This window comes from Centropristis striata, chromosome 3, assembly GCF_030273125.1.
Source record: "Centropristis striata isolate RG_2023a ecotype Rhode Island chromosome 3, C.striata_1.0, whole genome shotgun sequence".
Classification (NCBI taxonomy): domain Eukaryota; kingdom Metazoa; phylum Chordata; class Actinopteri; order Perciformes; family Serranidae; genus Centropristis; species Centropristis striata.
In genome coordinates, this window is record NC_081519.1 from 18259699 (window position 1) to 18283562 (window position 23864).

A 23864-nucleotide genomic window follows, 5' to 3' on the forward strand; every position below is an offset into this window, starting at 1 on the left:
GTCACACAAGAGGTGATGAGCTCAGTTCTGGGCACTGAGACAGTGAGAAGGTCAAACGGAGCACTTAGATATGTGAAGGCACTAAGTGGACAGAGAGCACACTTCAAACCTCTCCTGGAGGGACTAAGGTAGCACTTAGGGGCATTTGCTTTTCAGCACTTTGTGTGGCCTGCCCAAATATTTCAAGTGTGTGCGTGTGTGTGTGTGTGTGTGTGTGTCACATTAGGGTACATCATTGTTTAGAAGGAGGAGCACCCTATTTAATATGTAGCACTTTAATACCATAAAAATACAAAAATGCAACATAACAATGTAACTGTTGTTATATCTATGCATTATGTGATAATTTCAGCAAATGTCCTATGTAATTTACTCTGGAGCAAGAAAATGCTCTTAAAGCATTAACTGTAAATGAATGTGTGAGACAGTAGATATGACTCCCTGAGGGCTGTTACTTCTGATATGGAGGGAGCAGTGGTGGGGGTGCAGAACCTGCTGGAGTTACAGTACATTTGCACTATCCAAAGGCAACCAAGGGCATCTTAATGCTTTACATTTATTTCCTATGGAGAGCAGGAGAAGGAGTCGTGCAGTGCATGGTGGCAGCTTTTTGTCAAGTTTGGAGGGGGTTGTATATGGTCTGTATACAGAAAAAAAAGTAGATTAGATCTCAACCAGGCTCATGAAACTGATGTTTCATCATGTGATGTGCCAAATTTGAAGACATTCCTGACATATACCAGCCATGAGCATTGGGATGGACACAAGGTCACAGTGACCTAAACCTTTCACCACCAAAATCGAATCAGTTCATCCTTGAGTTCAAATAAAAGTGCATGCCCAATTTGAAGAAATTCCCTTGGAGGCACTCCTGAGATATTGCACTCACAAGAATGGGACGTACATGATGCCTCCACTCGCTCCGAGGCATAATAAAAAAGAAACAAGCCTTCATCCATTGTAAGTAATGTAATGGATGTACATGTGATACTGTATATTAATCACTAAATTAACCAGCAGACCATGGCCACTAGTCTTGCCTCTGGTTATCTGATTCATTGTCAGATTAGGTGTGTGTTGATGTTACATTTCATGTGGGAAGTTAAACCTTAAAGCTACTAAGTGGATTATTCTTGTAAACAAACACAATTATATTTACCTTCTGTGTTTTTCACTAAAATGTCTGTATGAAGTTTCAGGGAAGGGGTTGCAAAGAAAATGCACCAACAGGAAGTCTCTGAACAGGCTGAGCCACAACAAACAAGAGTCCCTCTGACATTTGACCTCCATTCTCATCTCCTTATTTTTCTCATTCCTTCTCAAACTATAAACCTTGATTTTTCACCTTTTTAATTATTTATATCTCCTGTTTTCCAGTGTCTCAGTTATATTCCATGCTATATTTGCATTTTTACGACATGAAAATGGACTTGAACAACAAAAACAATTACAGTACTATGCAATAATGCCCTCGACTAAAGCCCACCTAGAGAGCAGATGGTTGCATTCATATATCATGCTGTCGTCCGTCTACATAACCTCAGTAAGAAGAGCATTTCAATAAAAATCGCCCTCTGTGGAGCAAAACAGCGCTGTATTGCAGGCGACGGGGAAGCAGTAAAATCCCATCATCTTCCCAATTCGGTCTCGTATAGTACCTTCAGTATAAACTACAGTCTGATTTATATTATATATTATATTATAATATTGAGCCATTAGGAGAAATATAGTTGTCATCATGAGGCTGTGGAGTGACACTTCCATGCAGAAACTGTAGTTACAGATATAAAAGTCCTACTTTTTATTTGATACACATCTTTATTTGATGCACATCATGCAGCACTACTGCGCCATTGTTCTGCCCCTGGGAGGATTAGTTGGAAAATTCTAACTTTTGCTTTCTTTTCTGCGTTCAGGAGAGACAACAAAGATAGAACCACCCAAGCGAATAAGAACAGGAGTTTGTCTGCTCCCATGTCTATTTACTTCTGCTGATCTACATTTCAGAAAACAGTGTGTAGACTGCAGTGTAGCAGCACTGCTGAATACTGGGGGGCCTCTTCAGCCGCTACAAGTGTCAAATCTTTTATTTATTCATAAAAGTTTGAGTCAAGTAAACTTTAATCATCTGATTCTTGTGTCTGGGTATGAATTAGTAGTTATGCAGGGTCGTGTATTTTCTTGAGATTGCTTGCTAGCCGTACACAGGCATTTATGCGTCAACACAGGACAAACTAAGGCAGACAAACAACAGCTCCAGCCCATCTAATAACAGTGGGGCTTATCAGCCGCCTCTGCCTCCTCTAATTTTCATCAGTTTTGACAAGCCCATTAAATGAATCTGGGACCAAAAATAAACATGTTTTTGTTGAGCTGAAGTGACAGGCAGTGATCACACCTCCCAATGTTGGGAGAGAGAGATACGACGACTTTTAATTAAAACTGCGGCCCCTGTGCACAACAGCCCGGACATGATAAACAGGACTTTCGCCTCCAGCACACATTCTCGTGCAAGGATACTAGGAGGAAGTGTGATCCAACACGCAGCACATTACCGGTGTTGATGATCATTAGCACGGATGCTGGAATATTCTGGAAGATTCGTGGTGTTGGAGTGTTGGAAGAAGGATTACAGAGCAATCCTTCCTCTAATCCTGATCTAATAGTAATGACTTCTATTATCCTTCGTCTTGAGTATATTAGTTGTGCGGTTACAAGGAATGAATTCATGATGAAAGACATTTGACTTTTCTATTTTTTTTTTTTTTTCATTCAAACTGCTCATCGTTACCAGTGCAACTGTTCTGAAACTGAGACTGGGAACCACAAGACAATGTGTATGAATCTTGTGTCGCAGTTCCTTCTTCTGTGTCATGATTTCATGAATGGGCTAGAGAATAATTCAATAAGATCATTTATTGTCTTTCAATGGAATTGGATCATGATGAAATCAGATATGGAGATATCATGTCACACTCTAACACCATGTCTATTGTATGCATATTTTTTCAATGTCGTTTCAATCACAATGTTGAAAAACCAGAGGTTAAATTGCATTAGGGCAATATTTAAGTCACACTTTATATTATGATCATTGCATGTGGGAGTCAAGCTCAAAGTGAACCATAGAGGCCCTATGGAGTATATGAAAATAGATTTTACTATGTGGTTATATAGTAATGTTTATGACCATTTATGTATGCTCATATAGAGTATGTACAGTATGTACTAAATTACCAAAAAAAGAAAATGCTATGTTGTGATATATATTATCAGGATATGAAATGACTTCATTAGGAAAGAAGATTTGCCATATTGTCTGGCTCTATTGTGAACTGTGTGTGAGACATGGCTGCACAAACTTCTACCAGACACAAATGCGACCATGACAGGATGGGTGGGCCGAGATCTCAAGGTGAGCAGTAAGGAGAAAGAACAGGTGCTGTAACCCCAGGCACATTACCGTCACACAAAGCATCTGTAACCTGAATATCAAACTCCATCCATATCATCTGACAATGTCTTTGTTATTTACAACCCACCATCAGCTGCTGCAGATGTAGCGAGTGAGAAATTACAGACACAACAACCTACTAACTGCAACTAACCTGTTGAGAACCGGATTATGTTCTAAACACACAAAAAATATTGTAATGGCTGATTTCTACTCTGATTGATCCTAAATCTAGACATCCTAGAAAAGTGTCCATTTGAATGGATGGGGAGAGCTGAATAGGGATTGATCATATCTGTCTGTTCATTCAACAGAAAGGAAAGAATGTCAGGGATGGTGTGATGCATGTTATAGTTACTTGTTATTTTTCTTGGACAATTTGTGTTCCATTTCTTTGTTTACAAATGGAAAAAATCTATTATAAGCGTAGTGTAGACTGGTCCTCTTTATTTAGTTAATTTATGTGAAGTTGTTTTCTAAAGTTAATCTACCTAACTGTTATTTCTTGAATTGTTCTTGCAGTTCATTTATACAGAATCTTTCTCCCATTTTTTTCTTATTCACCCACACTGAAAAAACGAAACAAAAACGTACATTCAGTGGAATGTTAACACGCCTACTTATCATCTAATATGAAAGCTGAAGTGCATCCTTTGACCCCAGTTGGTAACATGACACGTCTCCAGCTTGCAGTGTGTTATCTGAAACAGGCCCTGTGGGAAGCACTCGTGGAATTCGAATGAAACCGAGTTACACTAGCTGAGGCTTTTCAATCCTCAGAGGACCCTGTGGGACAATACGGCTTCAGTGAAGGCGATGGCAGCACTCAGGACCATTGACGGCCCACACCTATTTTCCTCAGGATGACATCTTTATCGGCAGGCATTGTCATCCACTGGAAAAACACAAAGAGACCACCCACGTATCGGCAGTACAAAAATCTGTTTCCATGACAACGCCAGTCTCCAAACTTCCAAGTCATTTCTGTCACAGAGGCTGACATAAGGTGAGCTATCATTACTTTTTTTTTTTCCATTTCCGTCTTGCTTCTGCTGCTTTTAGTTCGACTTTTTCCTGCCTCCCGTTGAGTTGTCTGGTACTATTACTGCCCCTATCATTCTTCTCCAGTTTTGTCTCATTGTTTTCTTTCTTAAATAGCTATTTATTTCCCAAAGCTGCACCCCTGGGTTAAGATAGGAAACATAAGTGAAGAAATAGAGGCTCTGACATTCAAATGACTACATGTTAAGTTTCTATTTTCCCAAAGGCGTGAAGCAGGTTCATGACTTTAGATTTTTTCCGCTGCATTACTGAGTGGGTAATGAATACAATGGTTGTTATGCAAACATTTGTTCTGCACTACACTGGACTTGCTCTGGACTCTGCATCCCTGAGATGTTTTGGAGAGGTCTATGAGATCAGCTCTTTTCATCTGTTTGCCAGGGGTGCCTCCTACTCGTTGAAGATGCGTAGAAGAAACATAATACCTGGAAAGTAAAAAAGTATGTGTGAGAAAAGATATGAAGAAGAAGGAGGAGTAGAAGAAGGGGTGGCAAGAAGGGAGTTGAAGGTCCTTGGGCAAATATTCCTTTATTTTTTCTCTCTCCTTATTTGCCCTGCTCTGAGTAAATGTCAGACTGTGCTGGGAGCTGGCAGGAACAGCTTATTATAAAAATCTGAACCTGAAGCATATCGCCCCCTCTATGCCAAAATTCATCAAAAGTAAAATATGGAGAATAAGCTGCAGTCGGATACGTATGCTGTGCCGTAAGTGCTGCAGTTGAGTCTTTGCCATGACAGGCTACATGGCCGTGAGCGGGCAGGAGCTGCTGCCCAGCACCAAACCTACAATTACAGCAGTCACTTGTGTCTTGTACGATGAAATGAATCATTACCACTGCAGCATGAAAGACCATAATCTGGCCTGCTCCCAGCTATCCCCCTATGGGGACTGATTTGTGATCGCGTCTGAAGATAGACTGTGCATTCAATCAACAATGCGGCTTTCGGCTTTCAGGCCACCCTGCTGAAAGGCTTGAGGGATACAAGAGATCAATAGAGATAAATTAATTACTACGCTGCCAAATGGGAATTGTGTGTGGCCAGAGTAACTATAGAAACACAAAACTGCATGGCAGCCCACATAAATGATTCTGAAGCTAATATCTCCTGGGGCTGAAGACAGTCCTTGAGAAATTTGAGTAACTTGATTTCAATAACTTCAAAGTGTTTGTTTCATTCACCACCACAATCGCCAAAAGTGGGTAGATTATCCGCCAAACTATTACTTTCTGCCGGTTTGTTGCTAGCTACCGTTAATTAGTTATCAGGGGTGATATTTACTGCCAGCTGTCTCCAGAAATCAGGGAGTGTGAGCCCATAAAACCACAGTGATGCTGCTGTCAGGAGGCCAGCAGAAGGAGGAGTTGATTAAAAATGATTAACTATCGGAAAGGTTCACAAAACCTTCAATTTAAGGTAAGCTAAGGTTAAAACGTTTAGGTAAGTTTAGAATTTATTTGTTTTTAGATTTAATAAAATGTTTTTTGCCGAATATGACATGGCTTTTAATTGCTCAAACTACTTTCATTGTGACAGATAAACTTATTGTTTTCAATTTAAGCAGTATATAAAATGTTGATTTTTGTGAGACACTTAATCTACCATACAAATCAGTGAGATCGTGAATTAATTGCAATATAGAGGGTGCTATCTACTTTTTTGATTTTAATGAACTTTAAGATTTCACTCATTGAATGCTGGTCACTTGCGTCAGCAGCTGTATGAAGGCAGAAAAACATTGTAGCCGAGGGATACACCGTCCCTTTCTAAAGTCGGAGCTTTGGCAACATTTTGGCTTCATTTGTAGCAGAGTAGAATCACAATCATTGTCGAGGAGCTGTGATCAGGTCCAGTAGCCGCGTCACAACACGAGCACAACTATGTCCGGCGAAATTCAAGGGAAATCAGAAAATGAGAAAGCCGAGAAGATAACACACGTCTTATAACAATGTGCTTTGTGAATGTCCAGAGATGTCAGCTTTTGTCTGAAAATGACAAAAAGTCCGAGTTTGTTTATCAGAAGAAATTTTTCTTTATTTCTATTATTTATGTGTTTATTTGGGATTTATTTTAAATTTTATTTTATTTTTTAGCTATTTAAAATATAATATTTTAGGAAACATGCATTGTTTTGCAGATTATATTCTAATTTGTCCTCAATCTCATTTTGTAAAAAAAAAAAAATTGTGAGAAAATCATAAATTGTGCTTATTCAGCTCCTAATATCTGCACTGCTGCAAACGATGCAGAGAGAGTCTGTGACACCGTGACCGTTTGCTGCTCCACCGACATTAAGGTTTTAGAGCAGTGGTTACAGGAGAGACTCAAGTGAAGTGTTTCAGCAGCAACCATTGGATATTGAGCCAATGTCGATAAAAAACAAAACAATGCTAGCTTGCCAGGGAGGTTTTGTGTCTCATTAATGTGAGTGCAGCTCATACAAATTCATGATATGAAAGCAATTAAGACAAGACGTAAGCGAGATGAAAACAAGGGAGGAAAGGCGGTAGATATGATGAGCCGCTGTGGCACTTATCGCCACCGTCCACTCCCCCCAGCTTGTTCCACAGTGAGTCCACAGCGGGGCCGCGCTGCAAACGCACTTCCTCCTGACACGCTCATCTATAAAGAGTCGCAGCTTGCCGGCTGCCCTGCCTGCCTGGCGGCTACATTTGCTACAACACTAATATCATACAGGCAACCAATGAATTCCTAAAGAGTACAATCAAGGGAGAAACAACCCCTACCGCTGACATGGCCCTGGCACTCGCCTCCCTTCCTGCTACTTACACAAGCAATATTCCAAGTTGTTGTTTTGCTTCCATCAAATTTTTCCATTAAAAGTGGCATTTCATCTAAATCAAGCCCTTGGGGTGGTAGCCAGGACAGAAACTAAAGAAGGGTGAGGGGATGGGGGGGATTCTCACGTACAGTGACGTGCACGCGGGCCTGTGTGTACGCCTCCAGCACCTAACTGACTCCATAATCATGGAGAGTGCCATTATTTGTAGCCATCAGAGCAACATCAAAGCAATTACATGTGTCTCTGCATTCAGTGTGGTTATTAAAGCAAACAGCGCAGCCATTTATCCGAGATGTGTAAACATCACAGCTCTCTCTCCCTCTCTGTCTCCTGATGCTGCCGGCGTCACACTGCTGAAATAAAATTCACAACTATCCAAAAAGGAAGGTGTGGATGTGTATGCAGGGGGTGTCGTGGGCTGGGGGGGCCACTGGGTGACTTCAGAGGAGCTCACAAGACATGTGAAATAGGCTCCATTCTGCACTCGCTGCATATGAATCATTGTTCACTTGTCACATTTCCACTGGAGCGCGAGACTGAGAGAGACACCAAAGAGGAGAGGAAATGAGTGTACGCAGGGAGGAAGGGGAATAGAATGAGTAACAGCTCTTGACCAAACACTCATTTTTTTAGGAGGATTGAGTCTGGGAAATATTCGTCCCCTTGGGCATCCAGTCGCAGAGCTCTCTGGGACTTATCAAGGTCCGCGGTCTTTTAACAGTTTAGAACACGCTCTGAACTCCCCCGGAGACCTCAACCACATTTTACACCAGAAATGAAAAACTAAGACATTATATCAATACTGTACGGAGAGCTGCACTCTTCAAAAAAAAAAAAAAAAAGTAAAAAGCAGTCTTGCCTTGAAGCGCAGCAGCTGCATGTAAGTGCCAGCTCCTGCTATTTCCCAACATTGGCTGAGTCCCTGCAATATCTGAACAACTGATGAAACAGTTAAGAAGAGAGGTGGACGCGTTCTGCTTAGAGAAAAAAACCATATCACTTCTTGACAAATGTAGCTTTGTGGCAATCAGCTTGACTCACTTTTGTCTATCCATTCAGGGTCAGAAAAGTGTTTCCCAGCATGCATTGGACAAAAGGCAGCAAAACAATCTGTGCAGGTTGCCAGTGTATTACAGATAGACTTTCACATTTACACAAACAGACAATGTGGGTTTCAAGTTCAATAAACAACATGTTTTGGTCTGTGAGAGAATACAAAAGCACAAGCAGCATGTGAACAAAAGCTGAGTATATCAGCAGAAAACTTAAACCTGTGTTAATTCAATTATGGCCTCTTGGGGGCAGAGGAGCGAGCTGAAACACACATATTATATATATAGTTCACATATTATATATATATATACAAATACACAATATTTCACATATTATATATATATATATTATATATATATATATATACAAACAGGCATAAACAGTAAACAGGTGCCTATTTATACATCCAGCAGACACAGATTCAGTTAGGCTGCATTCACACCAAATTAAGCGTTTCGGCGATTAGCGCTGGGTTGCACAGCTCATTGTGTGACGTAAATTGAGGAGCAACACAAAGCAACTGCACAGTGTTTGATGCTTTTGCACTTCCTCATGGCAGGGTTGTACAGCTCTGGAAAGTTCATCACAACATCAATCTGTCTCTTTTCCATCTTCACTGTTGCTCGTAAACAATGGAATGCTACAATGCTACATGATAAACAAATGTCTGCTTCCTCTCTTCTTTTGGTCTGATTGCCAGTTAGATGGTCCGCCACAACAGTGTGATGTCAGGTTGTGTTTCTTCAAAAAAAGGTGATTCCGTTTCAACTTTTGGTACAGGCCACTGCGTTTTTCTTTAAAAGGATATCCCTGCAATTCACACAGCCTGAACAATCCGACCTACATTCAAATTAAATAGAGAGCTGGCATTGTTAGCACAGTGCCTGATTTGGTGTGTTAACCACACTGCAAAAAAGCCAACTTGTATTTTTTGGCCTAAAACAGTGATTTAATTTGGTAAAACTTGGAAATATAAATTACTGACATTTAGGGCAATAATGTAAATTAGCACAACAAAGGAAGCCAGTTGTCTGCTCAAAAACAAGTTTGTGAGTTGTTTTTACTTATATCTTTAAGTTGGGGTTCAAAACAAGGGACAATAGTTCTGCTAACTCTTATTTCTTTGTTGTGAAATTCGGTCATTAGGGAAAGCTAGCGGCTAACTGAAGCTAGCGGCTAACTGAACAAACTTAAAATATTTAGTTTAATTGTCCAACTTAAAATTTTATCGAAGTTTGTTGCCTTGAAATTTTGAGTTCACCCAACTTTTCTTTTTTTGCAGTGCAGGTGCAAAGCCAGTTTTCCACTTCTGGTGTGTCACTTCTGGTTCTGACTCCACCAGAGTTAGAGAAATCTATCCTTCATTAGAGTAGCTGCAAAATGCAACAGGTATTTTTTTTTTCTTCTGATATTTCTGATGTGGCTGGAAACAGGGTTATGAGAGCTGTGAGACTGAAACTAAACCTTAAGTACAGCACATAAAACCAAAACAACGAGCTGAAAGATCCTAAAATGCTTTGTAGAGCTGAGGGGAACTGCAGGGTCAGGTGGTCATTCTATGTGAGTCCGTCACCTTTCAAGTGATATGGGGTCATGATTTACACCTTTATAGATATTGATTAGTGCAGCTTTAAAGCGTTTCAGACTTTAATGTTGTTGAGTTAACCTGAGCTGCCCAGGACTTGTTTTTTAAGACATTACAATAAAATCAATCGTGATAAAAACGGCTCACAATGTTTCTACTCAGTATATAAAATGGATCATATACTTTATATGAGTGAATCATTGTTGTGTGCAATCATAGCTGGGACAGTACGGTAGGTGACAGTATTGTTTCATTCCATCCTCAACACAAAGTTTAGTTTACTTCCGCAGCTACCTGTGCGTCTTTGAAACCATATAGAGACTGTGTTAAGAACCAGTGGGGCGTTCATTTACACGTCTGCCATGACCTTTACCTTCTACCTTAATGAGATTTCCATCGATTCACTTTCCTAGAGAAAATAAATCAATTGGAAACTCTATCAAAAATTGACACAATACCCCTGAATGCATCAACGGTTATGTCTCTGACAGGTCAATTGCAGATATAATGAAACATCTTATAAAACAGCCAGGTTATTATGCTTTCCCAGCAATGTGTGTATGTGTATGTGTATGTGTGTGTGTGTGTGTGTGTGTGTGTGTGTGTGTCTCCATGTGCCGGAAGAGGGTGTGTGTTAGAGAGACACGAGGAAGCCTGAACTCTTCACCTGCCATGGACCAATTAACCTAATCTCCACCTGGTTCATTACACATTGGGGGGCCACAGGAGGAGGATGAGGAGAATCAATAGGAGCTGAAGTTCAATTTGTTTATCTATGCAAACATTTATCACAAGTAAGTCTCGAAGAAGCTCAAGGAGAAAAAAAAGGAACTTAGGAAAGAGAGGAAAGTAAACTAGTTCTAACAAATTAAACTCCCAAGCTAGGGTAAAATAAAATGGGAATCTAATCTCGTCAGGGATATCCAGCTGCACGGCAAAAGTTGGAGGAAATGGAGTTTTAGAGTGAAGAGGCTCTCTAATGCCCCTTTATTAATTAAAGGATGTGTCAGCATATTCGCAGATGACAGTGGCTATAAAACAAAATGCCCTTCATCAATTACTCCACCTCCTACCAGAGTAGATATAGAACTTTTTTCTCTTCTTTTAATATGTTCCACATTATACCTCAGACAGTGAACCAGTGGTCTGCAGTGGTGGTGCTGGTATGTGTAGTATAGGGGAGGCCAACATGTCCAAAATCTTTTATCACAATATTTATGTTTATATCACAGTAATCATTTTTCTTTTCAATACAATATTTTTTTCTGTTAATTGAATTAAGACATTTTTTTAAAATGACATACTGGGTTTGATCCTATTACAATTCATTTATTTCGAACTTGAGCTTGAGCTTTAAAGTTTCTGTTAAACCCATAAACTGTATAAATAATGGACGTAGTCACCGTGACGTCACCCATTGGTTTGTGGACTGCCCATTTGAGGCATCCAGTTCATCATTACACTCGTCACCATCTTGCGTCGTCATATTTTTTAGGGAAACAAGGAGCAGAACATGTTTGGACTGTGGAGGAGCGAGAGGGATCTGACGACACTGACGACACGCCTCTCTACACCGACAACCCGACTGAGCGAAGTTGCTGCTAATTCATGTAAGCATTAACTTGAGCATTAACTGGGATGTTAATTTTGGCTTGCAAAAAACAAAAACAAAATGTATGTTACTTACATAATAAAAATGAAAAGTGACTTCTTGGAGTGTCTGTTAGTCCAACCATACGTTGAACAAGACATGTTTGGTGAACAAAACGTTGAAATAAACTGTCACTAAGTGAAAATACAGTGTGAAAGGGTCAAAGTAATGAGACCAAACTGGTAAACTTCTCTCTCTCTTTTTTTTTTTTAACTTTATTGAAAGTGTCGTGGATACGCGTTGCTTTTGTTCTCTCCTGATGATGGCTCGTCTCGTTAGCCGCCTGTCAATCAAAGGTAGCCATGCCCGAAATCATACGATTCTTTATCTTCTATTTTCTTCTAAATGGGGCCAATATTTACACTTTTAACATCAAATTGTCTTGAAGAAGATTTTTTACTAGCGAATGAGACCATAGTGTTGTCCTATTAAATTTCTGAGGTAATAAATCAAGTGAGAAGTTTTCTCATTTTGCATTGAAATGAATGGACCAAAATGCTTTTACAGCTGCAGTCAGCACCCCGTTGGAATTTTCGGTAGAATGCAGCTTTAGGCACTTCCCGGTTTGCCTCACTGCTCAGACCAGGAGGTTGCCACTTGCTTAAACCTAATTTAACCTCATTCATTCCCTTTAAGATATACTTCCATTTCAAATAATGTAACGTTACAACGTTACTGTTCACATACTTCAATGCGTCATTTAAGTTGGCATCACCTCATAAAGTTCGTCAAATTAAAATAAAAAGTCCTATGATTGTGGCTGACTTTAAATATGATCTACTCTGCCCCCATGATTTCTGGTGGTAATGCTCTGTTTCATCCGTGTCCGTAAGCTTTCAGATAAATGTGCACAAATACAAAACAAATGAACACAGATTATGGACAGGAAGCTCCGTCCATAGCTGTATCTAACATTGAGCTTTAATGAACCTTTCACCTCCTACTGTTCTGTATTTACAGCTTCTCCTCTTCCATGTCAGCCAACATCACGTTATCCTTCAGGCAGCTGGATTCAAGATGGTGCAAGGATCATGAGATCATGCCACAATGCTTCTGCACTGGAAACGGCATGACTAATCTCTACCAGTCGACACAATTTACTGTGGCACAATATAAACCGTCATATCACCCAACCCTAGTGTACAACCTGACTCTAAAGAGGTTGAACATTTGTCTAAAATTTATACTTTGAATTGATGAATTCTGTTTTTATTCACATTTATACTGCATCACAACTTTTTCAAAATCAGGGTCGTATTATGTGAAAGTTGACACACACACACAAGGAAGTCCTGCTTTACCACAGCATCCAACTGTGTGTGTGTGTGTGTGTGTGTGTGTGTGTGTGTGTGTGTGTCTGATTAGACAAACAAAGGAATATTTTGGAAGGCAAACGAGTGGGAGCTCGGCAATTAGGTGTTTCAATTCCACTGATTGGGAATGACAGGGGCAACACACTGAGCTTCACACAGTTACACACACACACACGCTCGCACACAGCAGAGAACACTTTGCTTCATTTACTGCAATCCCAAATTGGATCTGATAAGCAATTAATGGTGTAATTGGCCGTTGGAGAGGTTGTCTTCTCCCTGGAGTCTCGCTGGTTCCACTGGGCGGTCGAGTGGAGAGGGAAGGATGTGTTACTGATAGTGCTGGGTCAATAGAAGAAGAAAAAGAAAAAAAACCTCTGCAACTTGTTAGCAAGCTGAGAAGAATAATGACACACATCTGGAACTGGGGGAATCAATTAACAGAGGATTTAATTTCCCAAAAACAAACAATTTTATTTTCTATTCTATGTTATTGCTCTTCTGATTTCACATGGTATGTGACGAACAACTGTCCACAGCAGTTCGGAGATGCCATGATAACTTTTAACATTGCCTTTAAAATAATGCACTGTTTCTGTTGGGATTGTAGCAAGCTGAAAATCAAATCACATAAAAGAAAAATGGAAAAGGAATCCCTTGTCATGTGTGTATGTAGTCCTTCTATTTTTATGCCAAACATACATAAGCGACAATAAACCTCTGTTTTAATATCTGCTTAGTGCTTAAAATACAGTAAATATATTTTCTTTATATTAGAATCCCTGCACCCTACATCTTTAGATGTTATATGGAGGAACATGACACCCAGTGCAACTGTCACTGATGTAGGCTAGTTATAATATCTTTTGGCACTATTTTTGTTAACAATAAGAGGCATATAAAATATCACTAGGCTTATCATTTAAAGGGAAAGTGCAGATTTTTTGTGTGTGGTTGTATCAGGTAATTATCAATAGTTAATGTGTAACCTACAGCGGATGGTGGTCGGCACATACCCAGTTTGGAGAAACAGGCAGATCAACACTGAAGCTAAGCAAGTTACTGCTTTGAAATGGTGCAGCTGCTAAACATATTTTGACCACCTACAAAAATCAATATAAGTTTAACTGTACGCTATATTTAGAATATTTTTACTGCTTTACCTCACCATCTGACAGCTTATTTAAGTTTACATGAAGGGAACTGAAGCCTTTATCTATGTTCTGTCAAAGCCACCAGACTCCATTGACAAAAACAGTCATTTTACTTTGCAGAACACGGCACTTGCTAGTCTACTGCTGCCTAAATTGTTTAGTTTGTTCAGCGTTAAGTGTGTTATTGTGTGACTTTGGTGAGTCTGAAGTGACCCTTTAAAACACCAAAGTTACACAATAAGAGAAACAATCCAACTGATTGAGGCATCGGTGGGCCAGCAACTCCTGTGTTCTGCGAGTTTGTTTGAGTTTGTTCTGTTTTTGTCAAGGAAGTCTGGTGGTTTTGAAGAGAGCAGATAATGGCTTCAGTTCCTGGGCTATATTATGGCAAGGTAAAGCACTGAAAATGTCTAAAATATATTTAGCGGCAGCCCCCGTCCACAGCAGTACATTGTTTAGCTTCCATTTCGGTATTTCTGCCAGCTTCTCCAATCAGGAGATGTGCCGACCACCATGGATAAGGACCTCATAGAGCCCCACTACAAAACACCCAAACTACCTCTTTAAGACTAAAAATGGTTCAGAAACACACACACACCAATGACGTTGTATTTGGAGTGTGTTTCCTCTGTTGACAATATCAGTGATAAAAGCTTTTTTTTTTTTCAAAGCTGCCAGTCACAGAAGTCTTTGAGAAATATGGCAATGATCAAATCAGCTTCCCTATGCTTCCTGTGTCATGGCCGAAACATAAGAGTTGGTGATTGATGAAAGGCGTGCCCCAACATGCCCAGCAGCACTGGGCCATACATTTATCCTGAGGCATTCTTAATGGAATTGACCTTGCAATAACCCCACCCCCTCTTTCCTATTTTTTTCTTTTATTACTTCTGCCCCCACCTCTTCTAATCCCCCAGAAAAAAAAACTCTCTTTTCAGAGCGGGAAAAAAAATAACAAATTACTGAAAGCACAGATGTTGCCCCCTGCTAGCCGTGCTCTGTTTCAATGAGTCAGCAGAATTATAAATGCACAGTTCATTATTAATCTATCCACAGTCCCAGGCGCTGTTCCAACTGCGAGAAATGTTTTTTTTTTCTCTACGCATAGTGGAACCATCAGATTTTTCAAACACTCCTTTTCTCTCTCTCAATGTAATTAGGTGCTCGTATCCTCATCAAATGTCTTGTATACAAAATTTGGACATGTGAGCTCACATATTATGATGTATGGAACCATGGGGAGACAACACATGTGGCTGGACTTGTCAAATGCATTCTTTGGTAAGTAAATAGTATGTAAATAGTAAATGATATTTATATCAGTGATATTTCAGATGTCAAATGTGTTGACTTTGTTAGTGTCCTCACTGGACATGTATTTGTCTTACAAAACCAGTGGCAAAACAAATTGATCAGCGAGCTACTCATCCTGCTCAATCCAATACCCAGATGTGTGGAACGATGTCGTTACTAAACTGCACCCCGGCGGTGTTTCTCCACTTCCCGTGGCTGTAACAGAGAATGGCCACGCTGCGATATGCTTTTCTGTCTGTTTCACATTTTCTGGAGGTGCTGTCCACAGAAACGGCAACATGATGCATACTTGATGTGCAGAACAAATTCCCTTTAGCCCACGGCATGTCAACCGTATCTCCCTGGAGAAAAGAGGAGGGGGAACGCCACATTCTGGACTGGCAAACAGAGAAGAAATAAGGGAGCAAGAAATAAAAAAGAGATATATCGAGAGAGAGAGAGAGAGAGAGAGAGAGAGAGAGAGAGAGGTGCAAGGTAGAGCTCTGCTTTCCAGCAGAGACATTTGACCGGGTTGCTTTGATGTCCTCTATACAGGCTTTCTCTTTCTATAGAATTCCCTGCTGCATGTTTTCTGTAAGCTGAAACACCCACAGGTGTGCTGCCTGCATGTAAAACCATACACAATAGGAGATCTTCAAAGCTCAGCTGAATTTGCCTTTCACATTTACAAAAATGTAACAAAATATGTCTCCCCGGGAGAGTGTCTCTGAGCTTGTATTGCACTATGAGCAGTAGCATAGAGGATGCTGAGCGAAGGAGTCGTAGAATACATTTTTAATGGATGAATATTCAGCTGTTTTGCATTGTTAAAAATGCTTGATGTGCGCGGCTGGGGAGTGACCAGAGCTGGAAATGTGCCGAAACGCCCCCCGATAGCATTCCAGCAGTAAAATCTGAGAAAGAACGCTATTTTGTTTGGGGATATTCTTGCCCTGAATACGACCTGTTAGGCAGCCCTCAGCTCTACCAATGTAACCTTCTGGTTTTGATATTCGTCTCAGTGGTTAAGTTTAGATACCGGAGAGGCATAACCCAGGGCAAGTGCACTCGCACAGAGTTCTGCCTAAATTTAACACTGTTAGCAGAAAAGCAGAGTGACTTTAGGTCTTGTTTGGTTTCTCTTGGTTTCCTTTTGTCTAGTTTCAGCAGTCGAATACAGAGAAAAACTATTTCACCTGAGTGCATCACATTGTCTCCTCTGATATTCTCTGTGCTCTAAATATTTCATTTACAGCTGTCAAAGTCAATGTGATACAAGCTTCAGTTTTCAGACCCTCAGCAAAAATCTACCTCCAAACTTAAAAGAAAAAAATATTTGCCATTTGTAGTTTTCTTTATCTATATCGACTTATATGAAATGTTTTATTGTGATAACATATTAAGCCATGTTACCCTGATCAAGGCCCTGGAACAGCCTCAATGTACAAAGATTTGTTGTACATTTACAAAAGTAGCCAATATTGTTTTTTAATATTTTAATTTGGGGTCACTTTAGTTAAACTCATAGCATTTCAGGCAGTAATTTTACTTTGCAGAAGAAAAAGAAAAGCATGTGTTTTAAAGTCCCCCGGACCATACAACCACATAATCCAACCCATAAAAGTGTTTCCTAATTTAGTGCCCCTACTCGTTATATGACTAAACATCATACCTCATATCAAAACATAAAGTTTGCTGTCTTAAACATGTGATTAACATTGTTAAACGGTCACAGTTTGGTTAAGTTTAGGAAACAAAAGAACAAAATTACACTTGGGAAAATATAGTTTGGTGTAAAATAACTACTGTCATAACCACTGTAACCATGTGAGGTAGTTGGGCTAGTTACGCTAGTTGTGTAGATGATGTAAAAGGTAGGATAATACCAGTATTTTTAAATAGAAACAAGTGCTGTTAAATCACAAGTCACTCAGAAGATGGTCACTGCCCCCAAGTCTATAAAGCCCAACCATTGTGGATGCATTAATAAAGTGAGTTAAGGAGTAACCTGATTTATTAATAACATTATTGTTTTATATTTTCAGATAAGTTACATTCTCTTATGTATTTCATTGTATAGCAAAAATCATCGATCCATTGAATCATCCATGTACCAATCATTTATCCTACTGTTGACCATACAGTGAAACCCCTCTGACTAAATAAACGGCATCCTGGATCCTGTGTTTAAATGTGCACCACATCAGATGTTCACTAAACCAACGTCACCGCAGCAAACAGTCTTTTTCAAGTACAACTTCTAAGTTTCCAAGTCAGTCTACTCACCATCATTTCAGATTTTCTAGATATTGAGTATTCAAGGAAATCGAAAGAGGAATCAAAGCTATGATGTCATGAATACACTGCAAGTACTTAATCCCTCTGAGCAACCAGGTCCCTTCCTTCCTCCGCTCTCTGATAATAGTTAAATTTGAGGTAGGAATGCTGATTAGGTATCCCACTGAGGAGGATCTAAGGCTGAGCCTGCCACAGACACCGCCTGCTTACATGACACTGATGCCCAGTTTCCCTTCTTTTATCCTACATGTTCCCTTCTTTCTCTGTTCTCTCCTTTTAAAGCCCTATCATTGATTTGCAGTAGCTGTGTACTTTCCCTTCATTCCCCTCTGTTCCCTCCTGCTTATCTCTTTTTCAGTATCTCTGTCTGTCTCTGTCCCTGTCCATCTGCCTCTTCCTTTATTTCTCTCTCTGCATCCCCAACTCTCTCTGCTCTTTTTCCTTGTTTACCAGCTCCTCCCTCCGACCAGACATCTGAGCCAACAATCAATGCCATTTCATTCCGGTGAGGGAACAAATGGAATTCCAGCTGAGAGCGTGGCAGCAGGCGGCGAACAAAGGCTTTTCTGTGATGCCTTCCCCTAGCTCTGCAGCAGGGACCCCGGCCTGCAGCATGTCCTGATCACTCCTCACACATACTGTGACACTGTGACCCTTTTGCCTTTTTTCACAATGTAGAGCTGTGCATGCATGTCAACTGTACATTGACTGATGTGGTAGATGGAGAATGTACCTTGTATAGTCCATAATTACTTCTTCTCTGCAACTTCTTCTATGAATTCCATGCAGTGTAGAGACAGTAGCAATGCTAACGTTACTCAACAGCATCAGCCTTTGTTTTGATGATGTTCTATATCTTGCACTTACACAAAGTGGAACCTCCAGAACAACGTGTCCTTGGAGGCTCAACACTTTGTGGTTTTGTGTGATTTTCCTCCAATATAATACAAAAAACTTTAACTCTGGGTTTTTAAAATGTACTTGACGTGCAGAAAGCCACACAGCAACCCTTTGGCATTGTATTGAACGCTTTGTTTTCTTCTTCGGCGTAAAAGTGCCTGATGCTTTGTGGGCATTCCCATAAATATCAACTGTATTATATGTATCTTTATAAAGAGAGATTAATGGGGTTTAATTTCATGGAAATCATAAAATTAAGATTTTTTTTGTTCACAAAGCTGCAGATGTTCTTTGTTGACCTCCATCAGCAATTGTATGCAGTTCATGTGAAATGACAGAAAAAGCTCCAGAAGTTGCTTTCAGAGGGGCCTATGTGAGATTGTATTTTCAAGACTGAATTAAAACCTCAACTTACATTTGTTTACTTAACTTACAAAAACTTTAACTTCATTAACATCAAATCCAAGTCAAATAATGTGATGCTCCTGGCAGTCTTGCACTGGTCTCTCCATATGGACTCATCAAGCCTGCAGAGGTGTGGAGGGATTAAAAAAAAGAGAGAGATGATGGGACCATTAATGTCCTGTAGCAATCAATTGGCTGTTAGCTTGAATAGCCCTCCTCTAGCGACTACAACAGTACCAAATCTCTGCCTTTTTATTATCTCTGTGACTTTAATGTTCTGTCCCTATGTAAAGCAACATTAATTGCCTTGTGTATGAACCTCCTGCCTCTCCTTGTCCTGGGTATCCCCACTTTATTGCTTTAAACAATAGGTTGTTGCATTTTTCCATTTCTGGAACTCTGTGTTGAAAAGAAATGACACCACTGGAGACAGTGATCATCTCTGAGAAGAACAGTGCAGAGACCTAACAACAATAATTACTTACCTGTAAATGCCAGGCAATTATGAAGTGAGAAACACAATTTGCAAATTACAACTTTCACTAACGTACCGAAAATGTAACTTTAAAGTGAAGATTCTGATTGGCCAGAATCATATCTATCACTGCTTTTCACTGAAGCTGTGACTACTGTAATTGCAAGGAGAAAACATATGGTCACTTGAACTATCCTGCAATTCCTGCAGTGCAGGAATTTGGTATCCACTGCTCTGCACTGCTTCCGTCCACCTCTAGCTGTTGCTGTGAGTGTTGCTTCTGCGAGTCGGTGCGATTGACTGGCCTGTTTCTCCGTCTGACAATGGAGGATCAGAATGGATAAAATAACATATTAATAGCTGCCTCCCTGACTCACAGCTCAAAGATGTGTTTCATTAAAACCAAACTGAGATGCGCCTACTAGAAATAGCACTAAATCGAAGCGGGAGAGGAGAGAACATGCCTGACAGAAACAGCATTGTTACTGCTCTCAGTGTGCTCGCAAGAAATGATATGAGAAAATGGAGTCGATATTCTGCAATGGGCTTAGATTTACTGTCAAATAATATATCCTTTCACACTTCCACAGTGGGTTGATTATTCTATTTATATAGAACATACAACTTTACAACAAGACTTCATACCTAAAATTCACAAATACAGATAGTTCCTTCCAAAACAACCCCTAAGAGTATTTTCTGATTTGGCATCCAGGAAAAATGTGAATGACAGTTATAAAACTGATTCAGTTCATACTGTTCACTGGCAAAGGTTAGGGAACATTTGTAGTCATTGTTCAAAGTCAAGGTTAGAAGCCATGGTATCCAATGTCAGAGTCAGACAATCCTTTGTACCCCCAACCCCCGACCCACTGCCTATGAGGTTTGGCAATGCTATAACAGCATCACCATCATGCTGCTTCTACCTCGGCTTCTGAAAGGTGATGGTTATCATTCACACAACCTCAAGAGGGTGCTTGCCAGTAAATTGTTTTTTGCAGTTTTTTGATGAATCTATCATGTGACTTGAATGTCCAGTGTAGGGCTGGGCAATAAATCCATATGATAACTCATAAGCAATAATGTTATCTAAATTGATAAGAACAAATACATGCTAACTCACATTCACTTGAAACTTATATTTGGCTTGTACTTGGTTCTTTAATGTTCTTTAATGGAAAAAAAATACTCAGTACTTTTCATTTGCTGAATATTCAATTCTCAAGGAGTATATCTGTGGTTTAATTTTTATTTAATACGTTACCAGAAAACATGCGGTATTGTGATATAACCTCACCAGCCACTTCATTAGGTACACCTGTTCAACTGCTCAAAAATGTAAATATCTAATCAGCCAATCACATGGCGGCAATTCAATGCATTTAGGCATGAAGACATGGTGAAGACGCGCTGCTGAAGTTCAAAGTGAGCATCAGAATGAGGAAGAAAGGAGATTTAAGAGACTTTGAAGGTGGCAATGTTGCTGGTCTGAGTATTTCAGAAACTGCTGATCTACTGGGATTTTCACACACAACCATCACTAGGGTTTACAGAGAATGGTCCGAAAAAGAGAAAATATCCAGTGAGCCTTCATGCCTTGTTGATGCCAGAGGTCAGAGAAAAATGGCCAGACTGGTTCAACAGTAACTCAAATTACCACTCGTTATAACCAAGGTCTGCAGAAGAACATCTCTGACCACACAACACATTCAGCCTTGAAGCAGATAAAGACCACACCACCACTTTATTAGCTAAAGAAGTGGCCAGAGAGTTTATATCAGGATAGAAGATTTTGCCCATAGTGCCCTGCCCTAACCCGGTGTCATGAAATGTGATTTTTTAAATAAACTAATTTGAATAGAACTAACTCTTCAATTACTCATCATAAAATAAAATGATGTCAAGAACTGTATCGGTAAGCCTGCCAGCTAGAGTAATTCACCAACTCGTCCAACAAGTAGTCACACTCACAACGTTACAGGGCATTCAAGACACACACCGATTTCTGGTGTGCCCAGGTCTTAAGTAATATTCTAAAAACCATCAAAAACAGGAAATGTTTTCACATGCTTAAAAAACCATCAGCTTGTTTTTCAAATCCACAGTTCCCCATGAATACCACGCACAGTCCACACCCCTTCGCCTCACCCCAGCTTCTACTACCGCACCTCACTATCTGCCAGCTGCATGGGGCTCCCTCAGGCATAGCCCTGCCTGGATGTCTGGCCAGCTGTGGCCATCCCCCCAAGCAAAAGAGAAAAAGTGGTGGAGATGGGGGAGAAAAGAGGCTGAAGGAAAATGGGAGTGTAAGACAGAGAGAGTGACTGACCAGCTGTGAGAAGCTATTTCCCTCTCTTGTAACGCTGCACAATTTATCTAGAGTAAACCCATAAAATAAAAGGAAAGCAGTAAGAGGCTGGACACACCTGAACACACAGTATGTACCCACATAAAACATACATGACACAGGAGAGATGTGATACAACAATCGAACAATCCCAAGATGCCCGATATGACTGAATAAGCAGAGTGAGTGCAGAGGTACTCTGTGGAATTATTAATGAATGCGCTGACATTTCTTTTAATCGCCGTGCCCCGTTAGATGCTGTCCAGCACCGTGGGAGGTGAGAGTAAGTGAGAGAGAGAGAGACAGGAAAAAAAAAGGTGGTAACACATAATGAAAAACATAATGCATCAGCATACGGTGGATTGTGCAAAGGATGGCAGAAAATAAGTCGGTGATCCTCGAGGGAAAATTCAGCCCCATGGAAGAGCAGCCCAGGAGGTCCAGCTAACATTAACACACATTATACGCTAGGCCAGACTTACAGCAGGACACCCATCACATGCTGTTAGAATCTCGGCTCCTTTTACTCTGTTCATTTGAATTTTTAATCAGCTGGACTGTAAGGATTACGTCAACATAAAGGCTGTGTTTTTTTTCCTGCTGGTATGCTCATCCATATGCAGGAAATGAGAAAATTTCTTTCACACAAGTTTCTAATAAAACACATTCACGCAACTGTATGTATGTGCATGTGATGAATACGTTCACATAAAAGAGATGTAACCCGCCACAGGCAGTGTTTCTGCAGAATTTCCTTATTTCTAGCTTCAGATGACAGCAGCTTCCCGGAGATCTCATTAATAAAAGCTTTTAATGGCATATGCTTCAAATATTTGCATAACATATTACAATGGCTGTGGATTAATCTGCTCCTTGATTTAAATTAGTCACATTCAGAGATTCAATTAAATCACCATCATTTTGCAAGTTGCATTAAGTGCAATCAACAAGGGGAATGGAAAATTACGTTTCCTTTAACAAAATTTGCATATTACATTGGCACTGGTAATGTATTCAGCTCCTTGGCAAAGAATGTGCTTAGTCGTGTCCAACTGCTAGACACAGCTGAGAAAACTGTGCCTCGCTCCTTTGTGTTTCTAGTTGTGTTTTTCTTGAGAATACACTGTCCAAACACATACATTTTGCAGTCATTTCTTAGATAGAATTAGCATTCTGTTTGTAAATTGCAACATGCCCAATAACCATGACATATATTAGCAAATCCTGCCTCGTCATGACTGAAGCATTCATGGTGTGATTGGGAGATTAAGTTGAGCTCTTCAACACATTCACAGAAATAAACACAAATAAACACTCTTAGAATGTGTGACTCACGTGTAAGTGATAGGGCAATGTCTCATGCCTTCAAAAACTACTGGCATGTTTCCCGTAAGCTTTTTAAATATGCTGTTATGGTGACAGCCAAGCAAAAAGGTTGTCATGTCTCTCTGTCACAACCAATTAAAATCCTCTTTCCTTGACTGCGTAGAATTTAGGCCATTCGTCCCCAATCACCACCGCCACACCTGTGCTTCTGATTTGCCTTTAAGCCTCCGTCAGTTAAACTGCATCCATCATTATACAAAAACTTTCCTCCCCCCACCCCTTCTCCTCTCGCCTCCCCCTGTCAGCTGGAGTCCACTCTCCACTAACATCACCATCCACAAAGCCCGCTCCTCACTGTACTCCATAGACAGCCCGGCTGACATTAAGGCTGATGGATTTTCTCTCAATCCGCTTAAGACATCAGACGCTGAGTGACTTTGTTCCATTTTTTTAAGAAGCATTTTAATACAGCTGCTTTCATGTCTGAGTGCCTCCCCACTGATACAGATATTGAGTCGGTAGACTGCCGCATGACAGGCAGGTCGGACATTGTCGAATGAGAGCAATGAAGTGCTTCAAAACTCCGCCTACCTACTTTAGCTTGATAGTGTTTAAATGAAATCTGATGATGGTTTTCTATACAGGCGGGAGGCTGTATGTATAGGAGCCTGAGCCATGGAACGAGTGGAACAGCTGCACGCCTACCATTAGACTGGAGAGAGCGAGCGTGTTCTTAATCATACAT

General features: G+C 40.3%; 1 protein-coding gene and 1 long non-coding RNA gene across 2 annotated transcripts in view; one reads left to right on the plus strand and one right to left on the minus strand.

Annotated features, from left to right (window-relative positions):
- Positions 1-23864, minus strand: part of cdh4 (cadherin 4, type 1, R-cadherin (retinal)) — a 261145-nt gene that overhangs the window by 171196 nt on the left and 66085 nt on the right. The window lies entirely within an intron of this gene.
- LOC131968254 (uncharacterized) lies at positions 4186-12924 on the plus strand. The gene is made up of 3 exons (XR_009394028.1): positions 4186-4460; positions 11453-11567; positions 12569-12924. It is a non-coding gene; the product is annotated as an uncharacterized LOC131968254 (long non-coding RNA).